The sequence below is a fragment of the Ranitomeya variabilis genome, chromosome 7 (assembly GCF_051348905.1).
Source record: "Ranitomeya variabilis isolate aRanVar5 chromosome 7, aRanVar5.hap1, whole genome shotgun sequence".
Lineage (NCBI taxonomy): Eukaryota > Metazoa > Chordata > Amphibia > Anura > Dendrobatidae > Ranitomeya > Ranitomeya variabilis.
This window is the reverse complement of record NC_135238.1, coordinates 167,439,417-167,466,401: the sequence shown is the minus strand read 5'-3', so window position 1 is coordinate 167,466,401 and position 26,985 is coordinate 167,439,417. Positions and strand designations below refer to the sequence as shown.

Sequence of the window (26,985 nt, the reverse complement as noted above, 5' to 3'; positions counted from 1 at the left end):
GCTTACAGTAAGCCCCACCATTACCTACAGATCATGCACATGTGATTTTGGGGAGATCAGTCTCCTGTTGTGTGTAGTATGAAACCATAAGGTTGTAGGCTATGTACCTAAAGATAGAATTATATTTATTAGATAAACTGCAGGGAGGCTAAAGGTTATCCTTCTGTGCCCTCTTTGCGGCCGCCCACCACCTGTAATGGTGGGTTAATTAGTACTGTCAGTGCAGACATTGATATTTCTCCGCATGTTTGTCCTTCAGATACAACGTATAAAGCCTCTGTTCTATTTCGCTCTATCTATTCTATTCTAAACCTGCAGGGACTGATTTAAAACTTTAAAAATGCATTTGTAACATATTACAGATTTATTTATTTTATTTTTTTTTTTGCTTTAGAAATTTTGTGCTATAACTTTTTCTTTATTTTTTTCCATCAACACTTGTTGCGAGATGTCTTTTGAATTCATTGTGCCACTTAATCTATTGAAATGGTGAAATAAAAATGCTATTCCACCGTTGTTTCTTGGGGAGGATTTTGTTTTTATGGCATTCATTGTGTGGCGACATAATTCTTAAGGTCAGTGTGATTATTGTAAGGATTTTAGTGGCTTCAAAAAAAAATTCTGAACTTTAAAAAAAAAAAAAAAAAAAGTATTTTTTACTCTTTTCCAAAACCAATTATTTTCTTTTTTGCTTCAGTGGAACTGTATAAGGGATTATTTTTTTAATGCTTAGCTGTAGTTTTGTTGGTAACATTCTGGGGTGCATCCAACGTTTTGATCTAATTGATCATGGTGGCTCAATGGTTAGCACTGTTGCTTTGCAGCACTGAGGTCCTTAGTTCAAATCCCACCAAGGTCAACGTCTGCGAACAGTTTGAATGTTCTCCCCATGTTTGTGTGGGTGTTTTCTGGTGCCCCCCACACTCCAAAGATGCACTGATAGGGAATTTAGATTGTGAGTCCCAATGGTGACAGTGATAATAATCCATGTAAAGCGCTGCAGTATGTAAGTAGTGAATAAAATAAATCTTTTTGCCCTTAATTGTTTGAGGGAATGCAGCACCTGAAAGCAGCAATTCTAGTGATTTGATCATTTTTATCTTTACTGCGTTTACTTCATGGGTTAAGTGTATTTATATTTCGATAGATGGGACTTTTATAGACACCTTTATAGCAAATGTGATTATTGTATTTTAATTTTTTTCAGTTTATTTATTTTAATCTTTGAGCGATACTGTTGAGAGTGCCAAGGCTACATTTGGGGACTGTTCGCCTCTGTCTTTATGACCTTTCAGTCTGTTGGTAACCCATCCTATCGTTGACCAAGGCTGACCACGATAACACCAGGACCTATCCAGGAAGACTGATACCCTGCCACATGTCCATATCCAGTCCTTGTTTAAAAACACCACTCCTAAACATAATTCTCCTTCTTTTAAATACTCAGTCACTTGGTCTGAAAGTTGACAAAAGGAGTAGAAAATCGTGATACAGAATTGCATCGTGTTCAAAAACCCTGACCCATTGGGACTTCTAAGCGCATGTAATAAAGATGAACGCAGTACTCCATAAAGAAAGTCCACTTTCCAATTAACACAACTAGAAATGGGCAAACCCGTAGATGCATGGGTCCAGCGGGTTTGGCTTAACATTTTAAAAAAAAGTACCAGAAAGGTACCCGAACTCGGACATGAATCCGGACACCATTTAGATGAATGGGGGGGCAAACATTCATTGTTTCCAATGCTGTCATCTGTTTGACAGCTTGGGAAACACTGGCTCTGATTAGCGGTCAGATTGTTACCGCTGGTCAGTGTGCTGTTGCTTCCACGCTGTCAGATGACAGAATATGAGACAACAGCTCTGACTGGAGGTAAAAAGGTTACCGCGGATCACAGGCATCGACTGATGAGAGTGCTACTGATAGCAGCGAGAGCATGCAAGGTTGATGAGAGTATTCATCAGAAGGAACCTGTGCAATAAATAAATAAATGGCATGGTTTCCTCTCTATTTTTGATAACCAGAGCAGGTAAAGCTGACAGCTGTGGACTTCAACCCCCAGCTGTCTGCTTTATATTCTCTGGTTTTCCAAAATGCAGAAGTCCCCATGTTGTATTTTTTATTTATTTTTGACAATCAGCCAAGCTAAAACAGACAACTGGGGCCTGGTATTCTCATACTGGGAAGAGGCCATGGATATTGGCCCTCCTCAGCCTAAAAATAGCAGCTTGAATCCACCACAGAAAAGGTGCATCTATTAGAAGCGCCAATTCTGGCACTTTGCCCGACTCTTCCCACTTGTCCTAGTGCAGTGGTAAGAGGGGTATTATTATTCCATGTGTGGAATAATTACAATTACAATTCCATGCATTGTAATAAAACCATAATGGAACTAAATAATCCATATATGCAATTTGACCTGTTGGGCTGATTTTTATGCCCAATTCTTTGGACTCTTCCCTGAAAAACAAAGGAGATTTCAAACAAAGTTTTTCTTACAACTGGTCATGAAACCCCCCCCCCCCTTACTTATCCTGAAAATCTCCAAATTGTTATCTCAGCCTTAAAAAAATTTCTGTAGTGGCTTTGATATCCTCTTTAACCACTTACTGCACCGCTACATAGTTTAACTATATTACTTGCACAGATTTCATACACATTTTCACTACACCTTTTGTTCTTGCTGTGCTTACCTATTATCTGGAATGTGTTAATATATTTTTGATGCAGTTTTCGCCCAGTCACACTCTTCTCATATTTTATTTGCAAATGCACTTTTGTTAACTTTCCTTTATTACAAACTACATTTTTGCATTTCTTCAATATAAAAAAAATCTCATAAGAAACCTGCAGTGTTAATTAACAGTCACTGCTAGGGATGAGTGAACCTGAACAGCAAAGTTTGGGGTCCATACCAGACAACTAATTTCCGATAACACACCCCGAACAAGGATTTTTTACTGTACAGCCAGTTTCCTGTTCAGGTTCACCCATCTAATAATGCTTGTTGAAAGACTGCAGTTCAGCCATTCAACAAGCTTTTAGAATATGGACACTTACAGACTACAGAGCCATCACAGCCATACCAAGTAATGGCATGGCTGTGATTGACTGATGCACCACGTGTGACCAGGCCTATATAAAGGCCGTATCACAAGTGCTGCCATCTTTCTGCTCTTGTTAGTGTATGAATAGGATGTAGCTAAAGTGTGGGACAGATTCTATGCACGTTGCAACTCATATCAGTTGGAATACTGTGCCAAGAAGCTGCTGTGTGTACTCTGTAACCCATATTTGTGGGAATACTGTGCTTCAGGGAGTCACCGGTGAAATTCACATTTTTCCCTTGTGAAGGCTTGGAGCTATAACAGTCGGCTTACTTCCTCTCTGGTGCTGTTGGAGGACATTTGATGTTACCTCTCTGAGTCTGCTCAAGATGAGTTGCTTACCACTTGTTTGTCTCTCTTCTTCTTTTTAGTGTACAGTGGGGACTGACTAGTGCTCACCCACCTTTCCTCCCTATTCAGGGCCTAGTTCCAGAGATATACAAAGCTTAGGTTCCTGCTCGGCAATTGGTGTGGAACCAATATAGGGATGGTAAGGGAGGCAGGGTGCAATTAGATCTGCCTAGTGGACTCCACTGGTCCTTTCCCTAGCATTTGGGCTTCCTTCCCCTCTTCACCTCATGTTGCACTTAGTCTTCCCACACTGCGTGACAGTTCAGCTTTCCATCCCCCAAACCCTCAATAGATAGAGGAAATGCCCCCCAAGCCACCTGCGAGCCATAGTTCTGAATTAAAGCATTTCCAATTTATTGGCCTTTGAAATGCTACCATTCCAGCTGGTGGAGATGGACAGTTTCAAAAAAATTATGGCAGTGGCTGTCCCTCAGTACATTGTTCCCAGCCGCAACTAGTTTTCCAGACAGGCTATCCCTGCCCTGCACAAACATGTTGTGGACCAAATCAGGTGTACACTTCGCAAAGCCATCAGTGGCAAAGTCCATATAACCACCAATACCAGTAAGCATAGTCAGAGACATTACATCTTCCTAACTCCCCACCAGGTAAATGTAGTGGCAGCTTGGACAGTTGTGGAAGGCATTCTAGCTCATGTCCTACCACCACCTAGTATTGCTGGATGTTTATCTGTCCAGGTTGCCTCCTCCTCCTACTCCGCTTCCTCCACCACTTCCTCATCTGATCACAAGAAGACCTGTACCACCAACTTTAGAACAGCCAAGGGGAAACCACATCAGGCTGTTCTTAAACTCATCTATTGGGGAGGACAAATTCCACAACACGAAGGAGCTGTGGACTGGGATCAAACAACAGACATATGAGTGGTTGGTGCCACTGAACCAAAAGCCCGGCCTGGTAGTATGCGATAAAGGGAAAAGTGTCACATCAGCTCTGGGCCTAGCCAGTTTAACACATATAACTTGCCTGAACATTTGCTGAGCTTGGTGGTTCAAAGCTTCCTGAAACCCTACCCACACATGTCGGAGCTGCTGCTGAAAGTCCTGGCAGTGTGTGCCCACTTTTGGTGTTCTCACCCTGCTGCTGGTCACCTGTGTGCGTTGCAGCGTCATTTCTACTTTCCACTCACCAGCTGATATGCGACGTACCAACAAGGTAGAACTCCACCTTGCATATGCTGGAGAAATTGTGCGAGCAACAGGAGGTATTAGTGGATTTTCAGCTGCAGCACGCACGGCTGAATGTGTTCCGTGTTGTGCTGCTTCAAATATTTTATTAACATAGCCAATGCTGATGATGCTGTGAGGATCTTACCACATTCCTATCCTGAAGACAGCTGATGTGTAATGTGAATAGTGTTATACATTTTATGCATTTAATGTGTATGTGTGTAATCCCTATGTAATATTATGGTAATGTGTAGAATAGTTGGCAAATGCCGAAACCCCATGATAATGTATAAAGGCAAGTGTATAGATGAAGGGAAGCAATGACTATTAGTAATATATAGCAGAAGATAGGAAATAGATAAGAAATAGTTAATGTTAGGTACAGGGCCACAGATGGGTGGGGGTATTGTTAATAAAAGGAGAGGTACTTCCTGGTTATAGGTGGTTAGAAGTAGTGGAAGGTGTAAACCAGTTGTTCGTAGAGTTCAAGTGCAGTGGGCTGCTAGGGCCAACATGGGCCTATCACTCAGGGAAGAGAATTGCCATACAACTCCTCCACGCGAATCCATTTGTCGGGTCCAGAACCTTGAGATTGGAGCCAGGGCCATCAGGAACATCACACCTGCAGGCCTACAGGGGAAGATGGACACAGATCCTCAAAGGCAAAGGATAATGGAGTCTGGGTGCACTGCTATCATTGGAGAGGGATCCCTAGAGGTAGTGGAGACAGCAGGAGACTGGATATTCCATTGTGAACGAGTGTTAGGAGCTGAAGTTATGTCCGGTACCTGAGGAAAACACTAACCTGTTGTGCCCTATCCCACATGATTCACTGTAATAACTGTGAACTGTTCAGTAAAAGTTTGACTGTTGAAGAGAATTTGGTGGAGAATCAGGGCTAATTCACACCGTTTTCAGGCCTTTCGTCCACACATGGCTCAGAGGGTGGGTTACTGTCCCAACATCGGCCAGGTACCCAACTGTATAGCCAGGGGAGAGTTTGGGAGGATGATGATGAGGAGGAGGAACAACCATTTTCAGAGCAGGGTGACACAAAGATCAGCACACAGGCATCACTGATACGTGGCTGCGAGGATACAGATTACCCAGATGACATACCTCCCAGTGAGGACAGGTGTCGTTACCTATAGACAGCCTGTCACAAATGAGCCAATACATGCTGCGGTGCCTGCAAAATAACAGCCATGTTGCCCGAATTGTTACAAGTGCAGATTTCTGAGTGGCCACCCTGCTGGATCCCCGCTTCAAGGACAACGTACCATCATTACTTCAATCCCTGGAGAGGGATCGCAAAATGTATGAATACAAGCACATGCTGGTAGAGAAACTACTTATGGCTTTCCCACCTTACAGCAGGGGTTCAGTGGAACAATATGGCAGAGGAGGAGGGAGGAGGAAATCACCAACACAACAGGGGCACTGTCAGTATCTCAGAAAGCAGGGTTAGCAAGGCCGAAATGTGGCAAAACTTTATAAGCACACCATAACATCCAGCATCACCATGCAATAGCACCACCATGTCAGCTTCTGTGGGGGTACTGTGCCCCGTGCACTGTGGGTGAAACTTGTTATTAGGTTGTTTTGGGGGTGCAGTGCTCCCATGCTCTGTGGGTGAAATTTGTTATCAGCTTCTGTGGGGGTACAGTGCCCCATGCTCTGTGGGTGAAATTTGTTATCAGCTTCTGTGGGGGTACTGTGCCCCATGCTCTGTGGGTGAAATTTCTAACTGGACTGGCGGTAGCAAACCTCAGGCTCTGTGAGGGCACTGTTAAATTTTTTATGTTATTCATTTACTTCCTATTTTACCATGATTGCTATGGTGACAGAACCCCTTTAAATTATTTCCTTTTCCACATTAGTTTGCAGGGAAATTGTCCTGCTCTTACTCCCATTTTTACTCCTTTTGCAGCCCCCTAGCCCTTATTCCAACCATTTTACAGCACTGAAGTTCTAGTCCCCATTGACTTATATGGGGTTCATTGACTGGGGTCAAGTTCTGTTACCGAACAGGCCTTTTTAAACAGTCCTGCCGAACTCGGCGAACCCGAACATCCACGGTTTCACTCATCACTAGTCATAGAAAATTTGAAATATGCAAGCATGTTAATTAGTGATGAGCGAGTGTACTCATTGCTCGGGTTTTCCCGAGCACGTTCGGGTGGTCTCCGAGTATTTGTTAGTGTTCTGAGATTTAGTTTTCCTTGCAGCAGTTGAATGATTTGCGACTACTAGCCAGCTTGATTACATGTGGGGATTCCCTAGCAACCAGGCAACCCCCACATGTACTCTGCCTGTCTAATAGCTGTAAATCATCCAGCTGCCGCAATGAAAACAAAATCTCCGAACACTAACAAATACTCGGAGATCACCCGAGCATGCTCGGGAAAACCCGAGCAACAAGTACACTCCCTCATCACTAATGTTAATTTATAGAGTGGATGTTGCAGTGGGTTTCATCCTTTGCAATACGTAGCATGAAAATGTGCAGACAATCCACATCATTTCCTCTGTAGATCTGGGAAAGTACCCTAGGATTGGTGTAAGATCTGGAGGGCTTTTTTGGTTCCTTTTATCCCAAACAATGTATCACTCATAGATATGGTAGTGAAAATGTACACAGTTCGTATTATACAAGTAAAGCAATAAAATACTAAACTATTAATAACAAATACATGTTTATTAGAAAGTTCTTTGGATCACCAGTAGCAGAAAGTTGAGTGTTCATACACTCTAAATCAAGACATATAGACTTATCCTACGGAGCTAGCAGTCTCATTTTCTAATAGCAGAAGTCATCCGGCTATAATGATGAGACAATGCTTCTTGGTCTCAAACCATATTTTCTGACTCAGATGGCAATAGATTAATGACCGGGCTTGTCCCGTGACTCTACATTGTGCAGCTCGGAGACTGTCAGTGTTATATAACAATGAGTAATTGGTATTTTAACACAGATTCTGGCAACAAGTGAAATGTTTAAACACATGGAGCCGAGGTCTCGCTGCGGGGGGTGTGAAAAGGATTCCTTCTGGTCCAGCAAATCGCTAGTGTTTATAGAAAAAGCGCTAGACTCTTTGTTGCCGAGCTGTCCTTACACATTAAGACAGTGATGACTCAATTGTGTTCGCTTGCAGCAGAATTCCAAGGAAATTACACTCCTTAACAGAAATCACAGATATTCTTCAATGCCGTAATACAATACTGGAATATGAGATTTAGCATTAAACTCATTGCACATGCAAAAAAATTATCTAAATTCTAAAAAATATAATAGGTAAACGTTGAACAAATTCAAGCTTAAGAAATCAAGTCCATTATGAATTTTACAAAAATTAAATTTTTTATTTTTTGATTTGCAGAAATTCAAGAAAAATGGTGACTGGTTGCATTTTGAGGATCAGGAAGGAACTGAAATTGGGCGGGAAATTCAATTTGCATCAAATAAATTTGGTGGGAATGGAATCTGCTGGGAAGAGGTTATATAAAATATTATACTGGGCTCTTTTCGGCCCTCTTCATACCTCTCCCACCACTACCGGTCCTCCGTAACCATGTGTGGTGCAATGCACATCATTATCGTGTGTGTCAGGCTCCATGTGAGAGAGAGGATGTGGTGCCGTGTGAATAATGACTACATCGGATGCTCAGAAATAGGAGGAAAAAAAGAAAGACAGAGGAGCCAATCAGAGAACCAGTGAGGTATGAGGAGGGCTGAGAAGAAGTGAGTCAAAGATTTTTTTTTATTTCCTTCTATGGTCAATTTGCATCCAATTTAACTGATGCAAAGTTTAATTTTCTGTCCAGTTTCAAACGAATCTGCCAAATTTGTATTTCAGCAAAACAATTTATCTCTGATAGGCATATTTATATATGTATGTATATAACTATACAGAGGGTGAAATGAGCACTGAACATGATGCCAATATTCTAAGTAAATATATTTCTAAAGGTGCTCTTGACATGAGATTCTCACCAGATGTCTATAAAAACCCATCCAATCCACACAGGCAAAGAAATAAAACCATAGATGTCCATAAATTACGTTATGTGCAGTAATAAGAAATGACACAAAGGAAAAGTACCGTATTTTCTGGTGTATAAGACGACTGGGCGTATAAGACGACCCCCAACTTTTCCATATAAAATATGGAGTTTGGGATATACTCGCCGTATAAGATGGGGGTCATCTTATACGCCCAGTCATCTTATACGGCATGTGCGGTGCGGATGGCTACCAGGGTCTGGAGTAGAGGAGACTCTCCTTCAGGCCCTGAGATCCATATTCATGTAAACAAAAGAATAAAAATATGGGATATGCTTACCCTCTGACGGCCCCCAGCTCTCAGCGGTGTAAGAGGCAGCCTCCGTTCCTAAGGATGCATTGAGCGAAGGACCTTCGATGACGTTGCGGTTGCGTGACCGGTCGTGTGACCGTGACGTCATCGAAGGTCCTTTGCTCAATGCATCCTTAGGAACGGAGGCTGCCTCTTACACCGCTGAGAGCCGGGGGCTGTCGGAGGGTAGGTATATTCCATATTTTTTATTTTTATTCTTTTTTTTACATGAATATAGATCCCAGGGCCTGAAGGAGAGTCTCCTCTCCTCCAGACCCTGGGAACCATACAGGACCGCTCCCTGCACACGCCGTACCCGGCGTATAAGACGACCCCTGACTTTTGAGATGTTTTTCAGGGGTTAAAAAGTCATTATACGCTGGAAAATACGGTATTGAACACACTTACTGAAATTTATTTAATACTTCGCACAAAAGCCTAAGTTAGCGTGACTGTGAATTGATTGAGCCGTAATATACTGCAGTAACAGAACCTTATGACTGCTGTTTTACACAAAGTGCAAAAAAGAGGGTCAGTATTAAACCCCTCATTGCTAATTGTGCAACTAAAACCGAATTCAAAGGGTGTCACTGAAAGTTGAATTGCTGCATTTTGAGATGAGCAAACTTATTTTAATTTTTTAAGGGAAATCTCCATAACTCTGAAGATTAAGCACAGCGGTTTACCTACCACAGTGTTTTTTTACTAATATTATATTTTTAGCCTGCTTTACTGTTCTAGTAATCTAATATTAGACAGGTACATGTGCCACGTTAATACAGTGGCCATTTGCAGGTGGTTACTTTTGAGATGTGATTTTCCCCAGACTTCCTGGTCACATCCTGTTTTCTATTATCTTGTAATTAAGTTTTTTTTATTTTTAATCATTAATATCCCTGTTTCAAATGCCTTTTTTAATTTTAATAGTTTGGTTGAAGGGGACGGATCGTCAAACATTGTCCTACCTAGTATTTTTGGTTGATGTCGTATTTTTTCAGGGTTGGTTAAGTTTGTCAACAATGTTTAGAAATTAATTAAATGTTATCCTTGTGGCCAAAATGTAAGCTAAACTAACCATTGGATGGGCAATAGATGTGGTAGTGGTAGAAAAAATACTTTATATAATGGAAAACCTGTGCAAGCTGCTATCGGCACTGCTGACCGCAATCGTCCCAGCAGTAGTAGTACTAAATGCAGGTCATATTTTACATCCTTTGCTTCTGGCAGTTGTATCAGTAGGTACAAAATGGTGATTGTAATGGAGTATATACCCATCACTCATCTCAATAACAGCAAGTTCTGCTCAGTCCACCTACTTTGCCATAACACTTAATGATACACAGAGCGGAATCTCCATTGTGACAATGACATTTGTTTCTGTTATGCCCCATGGACCTCTAACCCATGGCAACCTGGGAAATAAGGAACACGCTAGACAAGAACAATTTATTCCAGTTGATTTATTGGACGAGCTGTACAGTCAGCCTTTGTTCTTGGATATCATGGCTCTGTAAGTTTTGGTGGTATGGGCAATTGCATTGGTAGAAGCCCACTGGGCTAGGGCAAATGTCAAAGTTGGGAATCAAGTAGTGGGACGCTAAGCTCAGGCCATGTCCCACCCAGAGCCTACTGTCAGATGAATCAGGGATGATGAAGAGGATTCTGTGGCAGACAAGGCCTGGGAACCAGAACGGGTATTGAGGCGGTGCTGTCATAGCTGTTATTGATGTAGGGGAATAAGCAGTTCCTGAAAGCTCTGGTGGTGGTCATGGTGGTAGTGTGTCCTATGTACAGGCATCTCTGCATCATGTGTGAAAATTCTTTTTCACATTGCAGGAGGAGCAATTTGTTTCAATGTGCAGGCTGTGCTATCGGAAAATAAGATGGGTACATCTTGGCCCACATCATGCATATCCTTAGGACACTCCTTCCTTCATTACACAAGTACACATCACCTGATCAGCTTTATCCAATAAGCATTTAGGTTTACCCAGCTTGGAATTGGAAAGAATGCATTAATATGTTGGTATTGCCAAAATACCTACCAAATAATTGTACACACTGGCCCCAATTCATCATTGCCTTTGTGGCTGTTTTTTTGTCTAAATTTATGTGTTTTGTGCCTTTTTAGTTGCCCCAATTCATTATTATATTTGCATCTTTTTTATTCTGCTTTATATGTGTTTGTTTGTTTTTCCCGCTTTGTGATGGATTCTAACAATTTTGAATGTTTTAGCCTGATTCATGCATTTGTGACTGTTTAAAAAAGGTCTGAATATTTGTGCAACCTCATTCCGGCCGCCCTGGTCTGTTTTTCAGTATGCCAAAAATTTTGGTGCAGTTTTTTGCAAATTTTGGCATCAGCGTGCAACTATGGCGCCAGAGGTGGCAAAAACAGTTTAAGACAGGAAGAAAGCTCTTTTTTTTTTACTTTACCAAGTTCATGAACCGTGTGAGCCACTTTGATGAATTTTATGCCAAAAATAAAACCTAATACCATATGGAAAAAAAGGAAAGTGACTTAAATCAAAACACAAATGATGAATCAGGGTCACTGTGTACAGTGGGGGAAAAAAAGTATTTAGTCAGCCATCAATTGTGTGCAAGTTCTCCCACTTAAAAAGATGAGAGAGGCCTGTAATTGACATCATAGGTAGACCGCAACGATGAGAGTTAAAATGAGAAAACAAATCCAGAAAATCACCTTGTCTGATTTGGCAAGATTTATTTGGCAAATTATGGTGGAAAATAAGTATTTGGTCATTAACAAAAGTTCATATCAATATTTTGTTATATATCATTTGTTGGCAATGACAGAAGTCAAACGTTTTCTGTAAGTCTTCATCATTGTAAGTCTGAAATGATATATCATATCTGCTTTGGTGACAACCAAAGAGCCAAATTGCTGTTCCCAGAGATATTTGTGATTGATTCTTGAAAGGCAAAAATATTTAGTTATAGGGTGCACAAGTAGGCAAATTTGCTTGTGAAGGACGGAAACTGTATGGTCCATATCGGGCTGCTCCCAAGTTGACATAACAAGATAACTTTCAGGTTTATATTTCCTAATATTTTTAGACTTTTCAAGGGCTAGCGCACAATTTTTGAAAGCACAAAAAAAATGTCATGGTTTCTGATATTTTTTTTGGGGGGGTCTAGGAGCTATTTTCTCTCTTCTTTATTAATTTTATAATGTGCTTTTTAATAGAGTTATTGGAACAGAAGCCCAACACTGAAAATACAACCATATGTTATAATGTGCATCTTCAGTATGTTTGCAAAAAGAAGAAAAAGAGCAAATATTTTATCATGTGTTATACACCTGAAGTGCATTAATCTATACTTTGCCTTTTTCATGGATTCTGTAGCCATGGGTTACTATTATTTACTAATAAAGAAAATATATATTTAAAAAAAAGGTTAGTGAAGCTGGATTTTCCAGCTTTTTCTGCTACAAATACTTAATGCAAAAGAATGACCTGCCATTTATGAGTTACTATAATATACCCACGGAAGTCAAAGATGGCAGTCAAATAGACATTTCACTGGCGTGAATTAATCTAAAGGATCCTTAGTTAGCTGTATAGGGGTTAATTCACCACTGTGGCTTTTATGAAGCTATGAATAAAATGTGTCACCAGGGCTCATTAGTGAACTCCATCCTTTATTAGGACTGTTAAAACTCCCAGCGATATGCTGTGTCCCACTAATGAGGAAGATGGCTCCTGTTTATTTCTGTGGGATTACTGCTTAATTATAAAACACACAGGTTGGAAAAAAAAACAATTATGTTGTTGGTTAAATGAGTCCCATGGGAGCGTAAAGGACAGAAGGAGGTCTGGGTCATTATTATAAATGGTTTGTTTGCAAACACACCGAATGGCAGGTCACATGATGATGACGAGAGTTTAATGTTTGATCAGAGAAGTACAGTAAGAGCTTCGATTTGTTTTTCTGGTTTGCTTTTTTTTTGCCACTGTCAACTGTTTTAAGCCTAATTTAGTTTGTGATCTACATCATAATACAGATACCAATAAGTGAGAGTTAATTGTAGTTAATCGTTTACACTTATTGCTCTTTGTATTGCGCGCACATGTTCCAGTCTCAAGTTTATTCGAAAAACACACAATTAATACCTTACTTAATGTTCAAATATTTCAAGTTAATTTTTTTAAATTGAATACACAGGAAAACGTTGGGTATACACACCAATGTTTTAAAGGGGTTGCCTATTGAAAACTGATAAGTCTGCAGCCGCTTTGTGTGACTACAGTCTTATGAATCCCCCCAGCGCATGCACTGTGCGCTGTGGGGATTCGCCGGTTTCAGACCTGGGAATGGAGGGCACGTATGAGTTATGCACACCCCCAGCCAATGGGCATGACCTCGCTCTCCATACACTTGTATGGAGCGAGGCCACGCCCTCTAGTCGGGCACGCCCACTGGCCATCCATGTCACTGGTGGTCGAGGTGATCAAGCTGTGAGATCTGTCACTCAAAGCCTTTGAGGCTTGACCCCACTGCTGAGCGAGGTGCCAGCTTTCTCATACTGCTGCATGCTGAAGGGGGTTTTATAATCCAGTGCCAGATAGGATACAAATAATTGACATGAAATTATATCTCCAATATTCCTCACAGACACACATCAGTATTACATATAAAACTGAATGACAGCATGATTGTTGTCTTCAGGGGCAGGAACAGGGTAAGACAGTTCACATCCCTACACCGGTGCCATTTTCTTACTTATGTGTTTAAACATGGACGTATGAATGAGTCCTTACATAAAGTCTGTTTTTTTGGACCCAAGTGTGGTTACTCACAATAAACAATTTGGAAGGGAAAACCCTGAAGAGCGATTAGTAGCAGATCATTTCTGCCAGGAGAACGGTTGACGACGGATGTGCATTGCAATTTAGAACTTAAGAAAATTCAATTATTTGTATCATAAGACTAAAATTAAGTCAGGAAATAAATGACTTTATGTTATCATTGTAATATTTGATTTAGTTCAATTGTTATCATACATTCATTTACGAAAGAGTTCACATAAATTGATGATTAAGTAGCTCACTTCAGCATCACAAGACCCCAAAAATGCTAAGTTTAGCACTTGCCTTGCAGTTCAGAACTATATCTATTCAGCTGAGACAAGCAGAACACGTCCTACTCCCAAGAGCCCCCTCCAGGGTGAAATGTGTTTCGAGATAGTCTGGTTGCTTGATTTTCAGCTGTATTCTGCTTCAGGAGACCTGAGCAGGTGGATAGGGAGCGGATGGGTTTACCTCGCAGCTTTGTTCACTCTCATTACGTACAGGCTCAAGCTGGTGGTGTTCCACATCTTGGCACATATTGCCCTGGAGACAAGTTGGATGCCACACTGCTTGACAGTACAAAGTAAGGAGGTCTAACCACATTCTGACCTAGAGACTAACGTTGGGGGACTTAGGGGTTACTTTTTAAGTATTTCATACATATTATATCGCAGAGACTTCATTTCATACAATGTGAGCTTAAACTGTTATCAATTTCACATGTAGATTTTACATAAGGGCAATGCCAAATATATTATTTGTCCAAGGGACTAAAGAAAGACCTTTATTGGGAAGCATAGTCACTAAGTCCCATTGCATCACTTTAAGGGTGCAGTCAGACAGCCATATAAATTGGAGTCAGTTTGAAACACAGTGCACGGATTGGCCGGTGTCTCTCTATACCCGAACGGGGCAGCTTCATGTGTTTTTGTGCAGCTGTCACGCTTGGGTTAAGAGATCCATTCCGTGCATTGTGGTCTGATCTTGTTCCAATTTATAAGGCCATCTGACTGTGCCGAAACACATATAAAAATTGGACATATAGAATGTATGGCCATCTGATAAGTGTTTGCAATAAAGTATAAAGTGATCAAAATTAGAGATGAGCGAACCTTTTACGGTTCGGTTCAGTTACGATTGACGAACTTCTGGCTGTTTGCCGAACATATCCAAACCCCATTGAATTCAATGGGAGGCAAAACCAAGCGCATAGACAACATCTTCAGGGTTGGGCCAGAATTTATAGCTTAAACATTAATCGGTAACAGGTGGATAAGTGACAGGTGTGCGCCTGGTGCTCTGAGAGCCCTACCAAATTCAGGCAACACACATGAAGAAGACCCAACTTGGAGTCTAAACATTTCCAAAACGTTAGGGTCAGACATCAGGAAAATTGGCATCATTTGACCCACAAAAGTAATGTAATAATGGCGCAGCACTCAGTCATGGGTCAAGCATGAGACAGGGTCTGGCCCAGATTTTTCAGCTTTGAGTTTAAGTTAAAATTAAGAGGTGGGTGTGGGACTGGTGTAGACCTGCTGTGCTGGGAGCCCTGATACCTCATGAAACAGCTCAAACTGCTTTTCTGCTCAATACTCAGGTGGCACCAATATTAGCTTCGTAGACTACTATTGTTAGAAACATTTAAGGATAGTAACACAGGTGTAGTTGACTAAAAGTAAGTGAAGGCCTGCCGGTCTGGGAGCCCTTCTGCTACAGGCAACACAAATGAAGAAGACTCAACTTGGAGTCCAAACATTTCCAAAACGTTAGGGACAGACAACAGGAGAAATGGCATAAATTGACCCACAGTAGAAATGGTGCAGTAGTCAGGCATGAGCCATGCATGAGACAGGGTCTGAATCTGCATTTGAAGGTTTTAAATTAAGTTGAAATTAAGAGGTGGGTGAGGGACTGATGTAAGCCTACTGTGCTCTGAGCCCTGCCAAATTCAGGCAACACACATGAAGGAGATCCAACTTGGAGTCCAAACATTTCCAAAAATTAGGGACAGAAACCAGGAAAAGTGGCATCAATTGACCCACAGTAGTAGTAATGGTGCACCATGGATGGATGGGAAAGGGCCTGCCCAGCATTTCTCGCTTACAAATTGATCAGTAAGAGGTGGATGGTTGACTGGTGTAGGGCTGGTGCTCTGAGACCCCTTCCACTACAGGCAACCCACCAGATGGAGACCCTACTTGGAATCTCTGCATTTCAAAAATGATTGGCACACACCACTAAAGTGGCATCAATTTCTCCAGAGTAGAAAGGTGTAGGCCTGGTGCTCTGAGACCCCTTCCACTACAGGCAACCCACCAGATGGAGACGCTACTTGGAATCTCTGCATTTCAAAAATTATTGGCACACACCACTTAAGTGGCATCAATTTCTCCAGAGTAGAAAGGTGTAGGCTTGGTGCTCTGGAACACCTTCCACTACAGGCAACCCACCAGATGGAGACCCTACTTGGAATCTCCACATTTAAAAAATTATTGGCACACATCAGTAAAGTGGCATACATTTCCCCAGAGTAGAAATATTATAATGGGGCTGTGACACCCCTTCCACTACAGGAAACCTACCAGATGGAGACCCAACTTGGATTCTCCACATTTCAAAAAAATATTGGCACACAACACTAAAATGGCATCAATTTCCCCAGAGTATAAATAGTATTGTGACCCTAGTCACTTCTCACGGCCAAGCCGTGAGTCAGAGTGGTCAAGCAGGCCCAGGTCAGAAGCCAGGAGCGTACGTCATAAACAGAAGGAAGAAACAAAAGCATAGTCAGATAACTTTTCGAGGTCAGAGTACCAGGAGGATAACGGATCAGAGCTGAAGGGGTTAAACAGGTGGATAGTCAGAACGAAGTCCAAGATCATGCAACAGATCAAGCATACAGAACTCAAAGCAAAGGAAAGCACAAACCACACAAGCTGAATGTATGTCTGGCTGTGGTCTAGGAGAAGCTGCTCAGTTAAGTAGGCATGGCAATCACCCGGCATAGTGAACACTTAGAGACAGCCGACACCTCCCAGTCACATATTGGATAGTCGAGCTGTCAATCAACACACTGACAGCTCAACATGTCGCTGTACCAGATTGGACAGCCAAGCTGTCAGTAATTTCATCCCAGACACCATGAGTGGTAGAACCTTGACAATTATAATGGGGATCTGACACCCTTTCCACCACTCTCTGCTCATTCTTCTCGACCTTTTGGCAGCTTTCAACACTATTGACCACCCTCTCCTACTCTCTAGGCTCCACTCACTAGGCATTAAGGACACTGCTCTTTCCTGGTCCTCTTCCTATCTTTGTGACCACTCTTTCAGTGTTCTGTTCACTGGCTCCACTTCATCTCCTCTTCCACTCACTGTTGGGGTACATCAGGGCTCAGTCCTTTGCTCTCTTCTCTTGTCCTTCTACATAGCCCCAATTGGACAGACCATCAGCAGATTTGGCTTTCAGTACCATCTTTATGCTGATGACACACAACTATACACGTCATCCCCTGACTTTACCCTCGCTGTACTACAGAACGCCAGTGGCTGTCTGTCCGCAGTCTCCAACATCATATCCACTCTCTATCTGAAACTCAACCTTTCCAAAACTGAAATTCTTCTATTCCCGTCGTCTACTAACCTCCCTAAATGTGACATTTCCCTCTCCGTGGGTGGCACAATAATAACATCACGGCAGCAGGCGCGCTGTCTGGGTGTTATGTTTAACACCAATCTCACCTTCACTTCCCATATACTATCTCTTGCCCACTCTTGCCACTTACACCTAAAGAACATCTCTAGAATCCGCCCTTCTCTCACCATGGAAACAACAAAAACCCTCACTGTTGCCCTGATCCACTCCCACCTGGACTACTGTAACACTCTCTTAATTGGTCTCCTCCTTACTCAACTTTCACCTCTCCAGTCTATCCTTAATGCAGCAGCCAGGGTCATACAACTGGCTAATCGTTACTCGGACGCATCCGCTCTTCGCCAGTCATTACACTGGCTGCCCATTCATTGTAGGATCCAATTCAAAGTACTTGTTCTCACCCACAAAGCTCTCCACAGTGCAGCACCCCCTTACATCTCCTCCCTCATTTCTGTCTATCGGCCTAACTGACCACTGCGCCCCGAAAATACTTTCTACTAGCCTCTGCACTAATCCGTACCTCCCACTCCCAACTCCAAGACTTCTCCAGCATTGCGCCAATCCTCTGGAATGCTCTATCTCAAGAAATTAGGACCAGCCACAACTTGCACAGTTTTAGGCGCTACCTCAAAACACATTTGTTCAGAGTGGCCTATCACGTTCCCTAATCAAAGTCATTTTATGTGTAAGTGTGCGTGTGTAGTCCATTCACTATCTCCATCTATCCCCCACCCCTTGAAGATGGCTAGACCTTCACTGTAAATACATCATTGTAAATACACACCTGTACTTTGTATCACCCCCACCTCATTGTGGATTGTAAGCTCTCAAAAGCAGGGTTGTTTTATCTAGCTTTAATCATTATATTATTGTTAACACCGTTACTTATGACTGTTGTGTTTGAAACTGTTTAACGGTAAAGTGCTGTGAAATATGTTGGCGCTATATAAAATAAGATTATTATTATTATTACAGACATCCTTTCCACCACAGGCAACCCACCAGATGGAAACCCAATTTGGAGTTTCCACATTTCAGAAAATTATTGGCACAAACTACTAAAGTGGCATCAATTTCCTCAGAGTAGATACAGTATAATGGGACTCTGACACCCCTTCCACTACAGGCAACCCACCATGTGGAGACCCAACTTAGAGTCTCCACATTTTAACTTTTTTTTTAGCACCTAACACTAAAGTGGCATCAATTTCCACAGAGTAGAAATAGTATATTGGTGCTCTGAGAAACCCTTCCACTACAAGCAATACACAACAAGGAGATCCGAATAAGAGTCTCCATTTACCAAAAATTTGGCTTGTCGTGATTCAGGAGGAAGCAAAAGGAGGAGGGATATTAGGTGCTGTAAAAAAGAGGCAAATTATAAAAGAAACAGTGGTGGACGCACCATCTGATTGTTATGCCACTAAATGCATGTAGAAAAGCCGCGGAGACACCATCACGTGTTTCTCAACGCAAGCAATGAATAGCCAGGTCTTTCACAAGGAAGGAAAAACCATGGGAAGGGCAGCATCCAAGAAAGGAAAACCACCTATGCCAAAACATGGTATCCATCCACAGACAGCTGTTTCGGGGTATTTGCCCCTCATCAGTGTGGAGTAGGAAACTGGCTATTGTTCTGGATCACTGCGTTGAGAAACACGTGATGGTGTCTCCGCGGTGTTAAATGTTTTGATCTCCCCAAGGTCATTCACCCTTATGTTATGCCACCAAGACACTTGTTAGTAACATTAGCAGCAGTAGCAACAGCATCCACAGTAGCTATGACAAACATGTCACAGACTGTAATAACGTGAGATGCAGCACACTGAAAACTACACTATCGCCTAGTCTGCCCAGTCTGCGACTGGGGTGCAAATGTCTTTGGAGATCCATGACTTGTTCATCTTGATGAAAGTTAGGCGGTCTACACTTTTAGGGGACAGCCAGATGCACTTATCTGTCAGGACATCACCAGCAGTGCTGAAGACATGTTCTGAGAGAACACTGGCTCACGGGCATGACAAAACCTCCAAGGCATGACAGGCGAGCTCAAGCCACTCTTCTATTTTTAAAGACCAAAATGCAAAAGGTTCCAACCACCCTGATGGCATGTATATTGACACACCAAGAGCAAAACACCCTCACACCAAGGCCATATACTGGAAAACATATATATTTTATTGAATTAAAAACAACATATATAACATATAAAATTGTTGAAGGTAGTAGCCACCAGTGCAGGAGCAATGGTGGGTCACATGCAAGTAACAACCTCAGTAGATACAAAGTACAGCAACAGGGAGTAATCAATGGCAGAGCATATGTGACAATGGTTATATGACAAATGTCTAAGTATTCCTTCAACATGTAGTGTAATAAATACATACACATGCAGAGTATAACACAATGCCCATGGACCACATTAAGCAGCTGAGAACAGCTTGACAGAAATACTCACATACCACATAAGTATAGTATCTAAATGCTGGTATAATTACCGAGAGGAAGAACCCGAGGACCCACCACACCCGACGCGCGTTTCGCACTGAAATGCTTCGTCCGGGTTCGTCCATGTATATTGAGCTTAAGATACTCCTGCACCATCCTCTCCAGTTGTTTACTATGTGTCAGACTTGTACTTTTTTTCTGCTGGTGCACAGGATGGTGTAAAAAATGTGTGAAATGACTCACAGAAATTGCTTATGCCACTTACACTGCTGCTGCTGGTAATGTTTTTGAGTTTACAACTCAACTTTCTCAGGTTTGGAAGTCTAGAACTGCGATTCACACTGCGTTCATCGTTGTGGTCTTGGGGAAAACCACTCTTAAGACTGTCGACAATCGTGTTTTGAAACTCCAGCATGCGTGTGCATTCATCAGCCAGCAACTGTGCTATAAATAAATGTAAAAAAAATTACGTGATGTCTCTTCAATATTTGATAACCAGTACAGGTAAAACTGACAGCTGCGGGTTGCAACCCTCAGCTGTAAGCTTTATCATGGCTGGTTATAAAGAATAGAGGGTACCCAACATCATTTTTTTAAACTATTTAAATCATTTTTAAAAATGGCATGGGGTCCCCCCATTTTGGGGGGCTGATATTCTGGTATTCTAAGGCTGGTAAGTGACCATGGATATTGCCACCCCCCTAGCTCATCTATTAGATACACCAATACTGGAGCTTTGCCCAGTTCTTCCCACTTGCCTTGGTTCAGTGGCAAGTGAGGTAATAGTTGTGGGGTTGATATCAGCTGTTTTATGGCCGCTGACATCAAGCCCACAGGTTAGTAATGCAGGAACATCTATAAGACACCCCCATTACTATCCCTATAGTTAGATTGTACAAAACACACAGCCAGAATAAAATCCTTTATTTGAAAGAAAGACACAGACTCCTTTATTGAAATATAAATAATAAAGCACAGTTATACTCACCTTACACCTATTCCATTGAAGCCCTTGTCCCCTGTAAAAGTTAGAAAATAATAAACAAAAAAATACCTTACGCCTAATCCACCGATGCCTTTGACCCCTGTTAAAAATGAAAAATAATAAACAACCATAACCTGCACCTGTCCGATGTGAAGATAATCCATTCTGTCCCATGACGATCCAGATGATTTGGATAGCAGTTACATCAGTGATGTGACCGCCATCCCCGCCAGCCAGAACACACTGACATGAGCACTTAGCTCAGTTAAGAAAATTCACTGGAGTTCATAGCTGAACCCCAGTGACCTCACTTATGGCACCGCTGTGTGAGAACTTTCTTAAGGACATCTCTACATTACTAACCTGTGTGCTTGATATCAGTGGCCATAAAACAGCTGACATCAACCCCACAACCATTATTCCACTTTCCACCACACCAGGGGCAGTGGTAAGATCAGGGCAAATTGCCAGAAATGTCGCATCTAATAGATGCACCTTTTCTAGGGATGCTGCGGGCTGCTATTTTTAAGGCTGGGGGGCAAGATACATGGCTCCTTACTAGCCTGACAATACCAGCCCCGAGCTGTGTGCTTTAGCTTAGATGGTTGTCAAAAATCTCAGGGGGGCGACCCCAAGCTGTATTTATTAAAATAATTTAAAAAAATGGGGGGACTCCTCTATTCTTGATAGCCAGCCATGATAAAGCTGACAGCTGAGGGTTGCAGCCTGCAGCTGTTAATTTTGCCTGCGCTGGTTATCAAAAATAGAAGACACCCCACAAAATTTTTTCTATTAGTTATTTATAGCACAGGTGCTGGCTGTTAAATTCTCCCATCAGTGAGAACTGCAGCTCCCTGACCAGAGGTAATGATTTTACCACCGATCAGAGCCCGTATTTGCAGCGCTGTGATGCAGATGAGAGCGTAGCAAACAACGGATATAAGGCCCCCATTTATCTCAATGCGATTGGGGTACAGTTCTGGTACATGAACCAAACATTTTTTAGATGTTAGGTTGAACAGGCCGGACCCAAACATCCACGGGGCCACCCATTACTATAGAGGGCCCCTTGGTTGGAAGGGTTCTCCTCAGTAAGGTCCATTCTAATAGTCCATAATTAGTTTTCAGTCTTATGTTGCCGTAAAAGTGAGGTAAGTTTAGTGACAGATGAGGACCCAACAGAATCCATTGATTATATTGTCAGGGCATCTGTTATTTTATTGGAAGAAGAAGCCATATTTTTCCAAGCTTTTTACAGAATCTTTGATGGAGGTTCTTAACAGTGCTTCCAACACAAATGTGAACCCAGCCTTATTACAGCATCTTATGAATGCTTTTGGAAGACTGTTGTTCTCTACTTTAGTACTAGACCGAAGTACGTACCTAGTACAAACTTCTAAAGAAGTTTGATTTATTCAAGAAATGTAAGTGCCTTGGGACATGCCACTGTAGAGTTAGTTAGGAAAGTAGCTTGCAAGTTTGTAAAGATAAGTTATCAGGATCATATGTGAAATCTGCTCCATGGTTTTCCTCATTTGTAGTAGAAACAAATAGATGGATATCCAGGGATTGCTTACCTATACACTATGGCATATAATAGCCAATCATAATGCTTTAGCTGTGTTTCCTGGAACAAAGATTTGGCAGAGATTTCTGTTTCATCGCTTTCTATTCATTATACCGTCACCTCTGGATCTCTGGATTCACAAGGCTCTAGCTGCAACTGTGAAAGGCTCAGTTTTACAATCCCTCTAAATATTGTATGCTCACCGGTAAAATGTGGCCATACAAAACAACCCAGGTCTTTTAACTCTATCATTACTAATAGAAAGGAATCTGTAACTGCGATCGGAAGCATACCTGCAGAGGCTTCTTTCTGCCAAAATGTAAAAAAGAAATCTACAAAATATGTTCCACAGGACCGTGCACTGATGAAATCCTCATCAATGTCATTAAACGGGTTGTCCATGGCAAAATGATCCCATATTAATGTGCCCTGTGAAGAAAAAAAATGATACTTCCCGAACAATTGATTATTCCTCCATAGTCAAAGGATAATGTTTTAATCACACCTGCACATTCTTATTTTTGGTTTTGCTTTGTCTCCAGAGCAAAAAAAAAAGGAATGGCAATGCCGAAACTCTAACATGCCATGCACCAACAATGACTATACCATGACCCACCAGTTTTACATGATGGACCTTGGCAATTTAGTGGCTGATATAGCACAGCATGTAGAGATATTTTATATGGCAATGTTTTGCAGATTTACATTGGGAGCTTCAATTGTAGATGAAAACACAGCATTAGGCTAAGACCATATTTTTGGTCTGAGCTTTGTCCTTGAATAAGCTGCCATCACACGGACAGCACCGGCACCAATGATATTCAATCTGCACAAGACAAAAATCACAGCATGCACTAGTGCCTTTTGTATGTTTGATGAGACTTGCCTATTAAAGTATAAGAGTGGGATTGCATGAGCAAATGCTAAATTATCCGTTTTAAGTCCAAAAGAAAATTACAATTTTTCATCTGTTTTATCATCTGTACGCAATCCGCATGTCCATTTTATACATCTGCCTGCATCCATTTTTTGCACAAAAAATGTAGTAAATAATAAAGGACAAATAAAGTCTCCTATCTTTATAATTGTGATGGATATATGAAAAACACATGGATGGTTATTTATAGCTGATCCAGTTTTTTGTGTACCCATTGACTTATGATGAGTGAGTCTGATCCAAAAATCAGATTAAAGTAGTGCAGAAGAAACGTTCACTACCACATTGACTTGCATTGGTCAGTGTGATGTCCGTATGCGATCTGTTTTGCACACAGATGTTTAATATGCTCATCTGAACGAGCCTTAATAGTGCAAAAATCCCATAGGGATCATCCGTATAGCATGCAATTTTTTGCAAATACATTGCAATTCTTAAAGGGCATCTGTCAGCAGGATCTACCCTCCTAAGCCATCTATATGTCATAGAAAGCTGAATAAAATTATACCTTGATATCTGTAATTTGATTACTTATTTCAGAGAAATCCATATATCTCTTAGGATGTACAGAGGCTGTTAAGATCTATGGGTTGAACATAGATCACGTTGAGAATCTGCCTCCTGAGTTAATTTTAAAAAAAAAGGTGTTGTTATTGTGATATGTAATGACTGACACTTTGCACTCATAATAACGCACAGCTCTTCTTTGACATCAGAAGTAACACAGTACAGCAGAGCTGAACTCTGTCTCATTACAAACATTTGCAGCAGCACTTGTTTTCTCATAGTGCTGGCAGCTCTGTTGCAGAGCTGTGCCTGATTATAACCAATGCAGTATAGCAGAGTTGAACTTTGCCTCATTGCAAACACATTTACAGTTGTCCTCTCATAGTGCTTCATCTTTTATGTCACAAGTAGCCAGTGTGGGGGGAGACGCAGTACAGCAGAGCTGACAGCACTATGAGGGTGCCTTGAAAGTAGAAATAGTTTAAAATGGTTGTTCACTACTTGGACAACCTCTTCAGAATCCCTATGCTTCCTCCATTGAAATAATAACACATATTTGACTCCAGTGCTGGCTCCGTTTCAGCGGTGTCAATACTGGCACTCCCAGGGATTACGTGACATTGTCACTCGATCACTGCAGCCAAACAGCGTTGGCTTCACTTTTCTCACCTACTGACGTAATTGACATCTGGAAGAGGTGACAACTGCAACTGCTCTCTCACTTCCTCTGGATGTCTCACTTTGTCCTATGGTGAGGAGAGTGAAGTCAGCACTGATTGAGTACAGGGATTGCATGACATGAAAATCTCACACGATCTCCAGGAAAGCCAGCACTGACACTGCTGGAATGGCACCCACAATGTGTATTACAGGTCACATCTGATGTATAAATTGTCTGATTTGTAACAATCCATATTTTCAGAGACTTTTGTCATGATCCATGCAACATAATAGGGCACGTTCATTGACTGTATAAACGGCAGTTGCATAGTGCCAAAACTTATTTCTATGACATTGGTGATAAATATCTGCTCCAAATTGGATTAATTACTCTGGGATAATGTAAATGGATATATTAAATCCATATGTGGGTGGCAATGTCATCATATACTGTATATGCATGTTAATAATTTGTGCCTGGTTTCCTATGATAAATCTACATAATAACCAAATATCATTACATATGATCCTCCCAATCTCCCACATTTGCTATGTATTAGAATTGATTAGTCTTTCCTACTTTGCATATTCTTGCATATCCATTCATATTATCCCAGAGTAATCCACCTAACTTGTAGCAGTGTAAAGCAATCCCTTCTCGTGTCTCTTAATCCCATGGATTCGCTATTAATAGGCAGCACACCTCATTGATTTTTAATTAATTTTTCGAGAGACACGGAGGAAAGCTGCCTCAGTCCACTGACGTCTCACTACTTATTCAGAACCACATCCGTATTGATCGCCTGCCTAAGGAGCAGAAGTAATCCATTTTAAATACACTTCTTTGAAAGAGTGCGGGAGCTCGACAATGCAGACTTGTCCTTTGTAATTACAAGACATTGGGAAGATGTTATGGAAAAGGAAGAGCAGACTGTGCGAGTACACCGGTAATGCAGATGAGACATTTGCATAATAATTCAGACAGACTTAATGACTTGTTTCAACTTTCCAGCGGCTCCATACTATGTCCTCCATGATGCCAGCCTGAAATCCAGGGTATCATAGACGATTCATATTATACTTAAAGGGGCACCTTAGTGATTTTTTTCATTTCTGTCTCTGGAAATTACGATCAGTGTATGTGTAATGAGTGCAATAACATACTTGACAGTTGCCGTCTTCTGCCGTTTTCTGCAAAGCTCCGGTCCACTTCAGTGTCACATGGCCTCATTTGTGATCAGCTGAATCACAGTGTCTACTCTACGGATCATAGGTAATTTTTTAAGTTTTCTCAACGCTGGTCTATAAGTCTCAGAACTAGGTTAGAGAGCTCCACACAGCAGGCCCTGTGTGATCCGACAGGTCACAAATGCGGTCATGTGACGCTGGAGCAGAACAGAACTCTGCTGAAAACGGCAGAAGACGGTGACCAGTGAGTATTTTACTGCACTTATTACTCATACATATATCATTGCTACCAAAGGGATACAAAAAAATCACCAGAGTGTTCCTGTAAATATATTATGATTCCTAGACAGCAATTTTGAGAAAAAACTTTATCACGCGTATGATATCTGAATTCTTTTATTTGCACAGTTTAGTGCCGATGTGAATCTAATTCTTTTGACTTTTTCTGACTATTAATGATCAGAATAGCTTAGCACACTGAGCTATCCTTTTTAATAAACCAAAACGCACCTGGCGGACCCATTATAGGTAATGGCACCATGATTTTAGACGTACAGTACATTTTCCCCTTCAGAGTGCATACCTAAAAGGTGCAGCACAAAATCTATAAAATATGCTTATTACAGCAGAATCCAGTCAATTAGGTGGACAGCCATGTGTGCAGTCAGCGAATAAAGCAGCACTAAAAAGAGGGTGAGCCGTCATAAAACAGGTAATTGGTGTTGAACCTGAAATGCCTATATATTAGGATCCACGTAATCATGACCAAAAACATTTGTTAAAATAAGAATAACAGGGACAAGCCTTTTAAAGCTTATTAAATACCATAACATTAGAACAAATAATGCCTTACTTGACTTATCTGGAAATCAGTAGGAATTTTGGCACTATGATACCCATTTTTGTCCAACCAAATTGCCAGATTGAACAACATTGAATGTGCACAGCTCTCTAACTTAGGCTAAGTTCACACGAGCATATAAACAATGGTCCAATTTCCATCCAGAAAAAACTAATAATTTTTCGTCAGCATTGTCTTCCATATGACATCTGTTATTATATATCCGCAGTTATTAAAATTTACAAATAAAATTTGCTATGATAAAAGAATTGCAATGTTATACAGTTGATCCGTATGGGATTCGATACCCCAGGATGAAGCAAGTGAGGTGAAACGCGCGTTGGGGCAGAGGGACACACCAGCTTGTTAGATAT

At 41.4% G+C, this 26,985-nt stretch overlaps 1 protein-coding gene across 2 annotated transcripts in view; it reads left to right on the top strand.

Annotated features, from left to right (window-relative positions):
• ERBB4 (erb-b2 receptor tyrosine kinase 4) overlaps positions 1 to 26,985 on the top strand; it is a 1,241,858-nt gene that overhangs the window by 1,023,103 nt on the left and 191,770 nt on the right. The gene's annotated exons all lie outside the window — the stretch shown is intronic.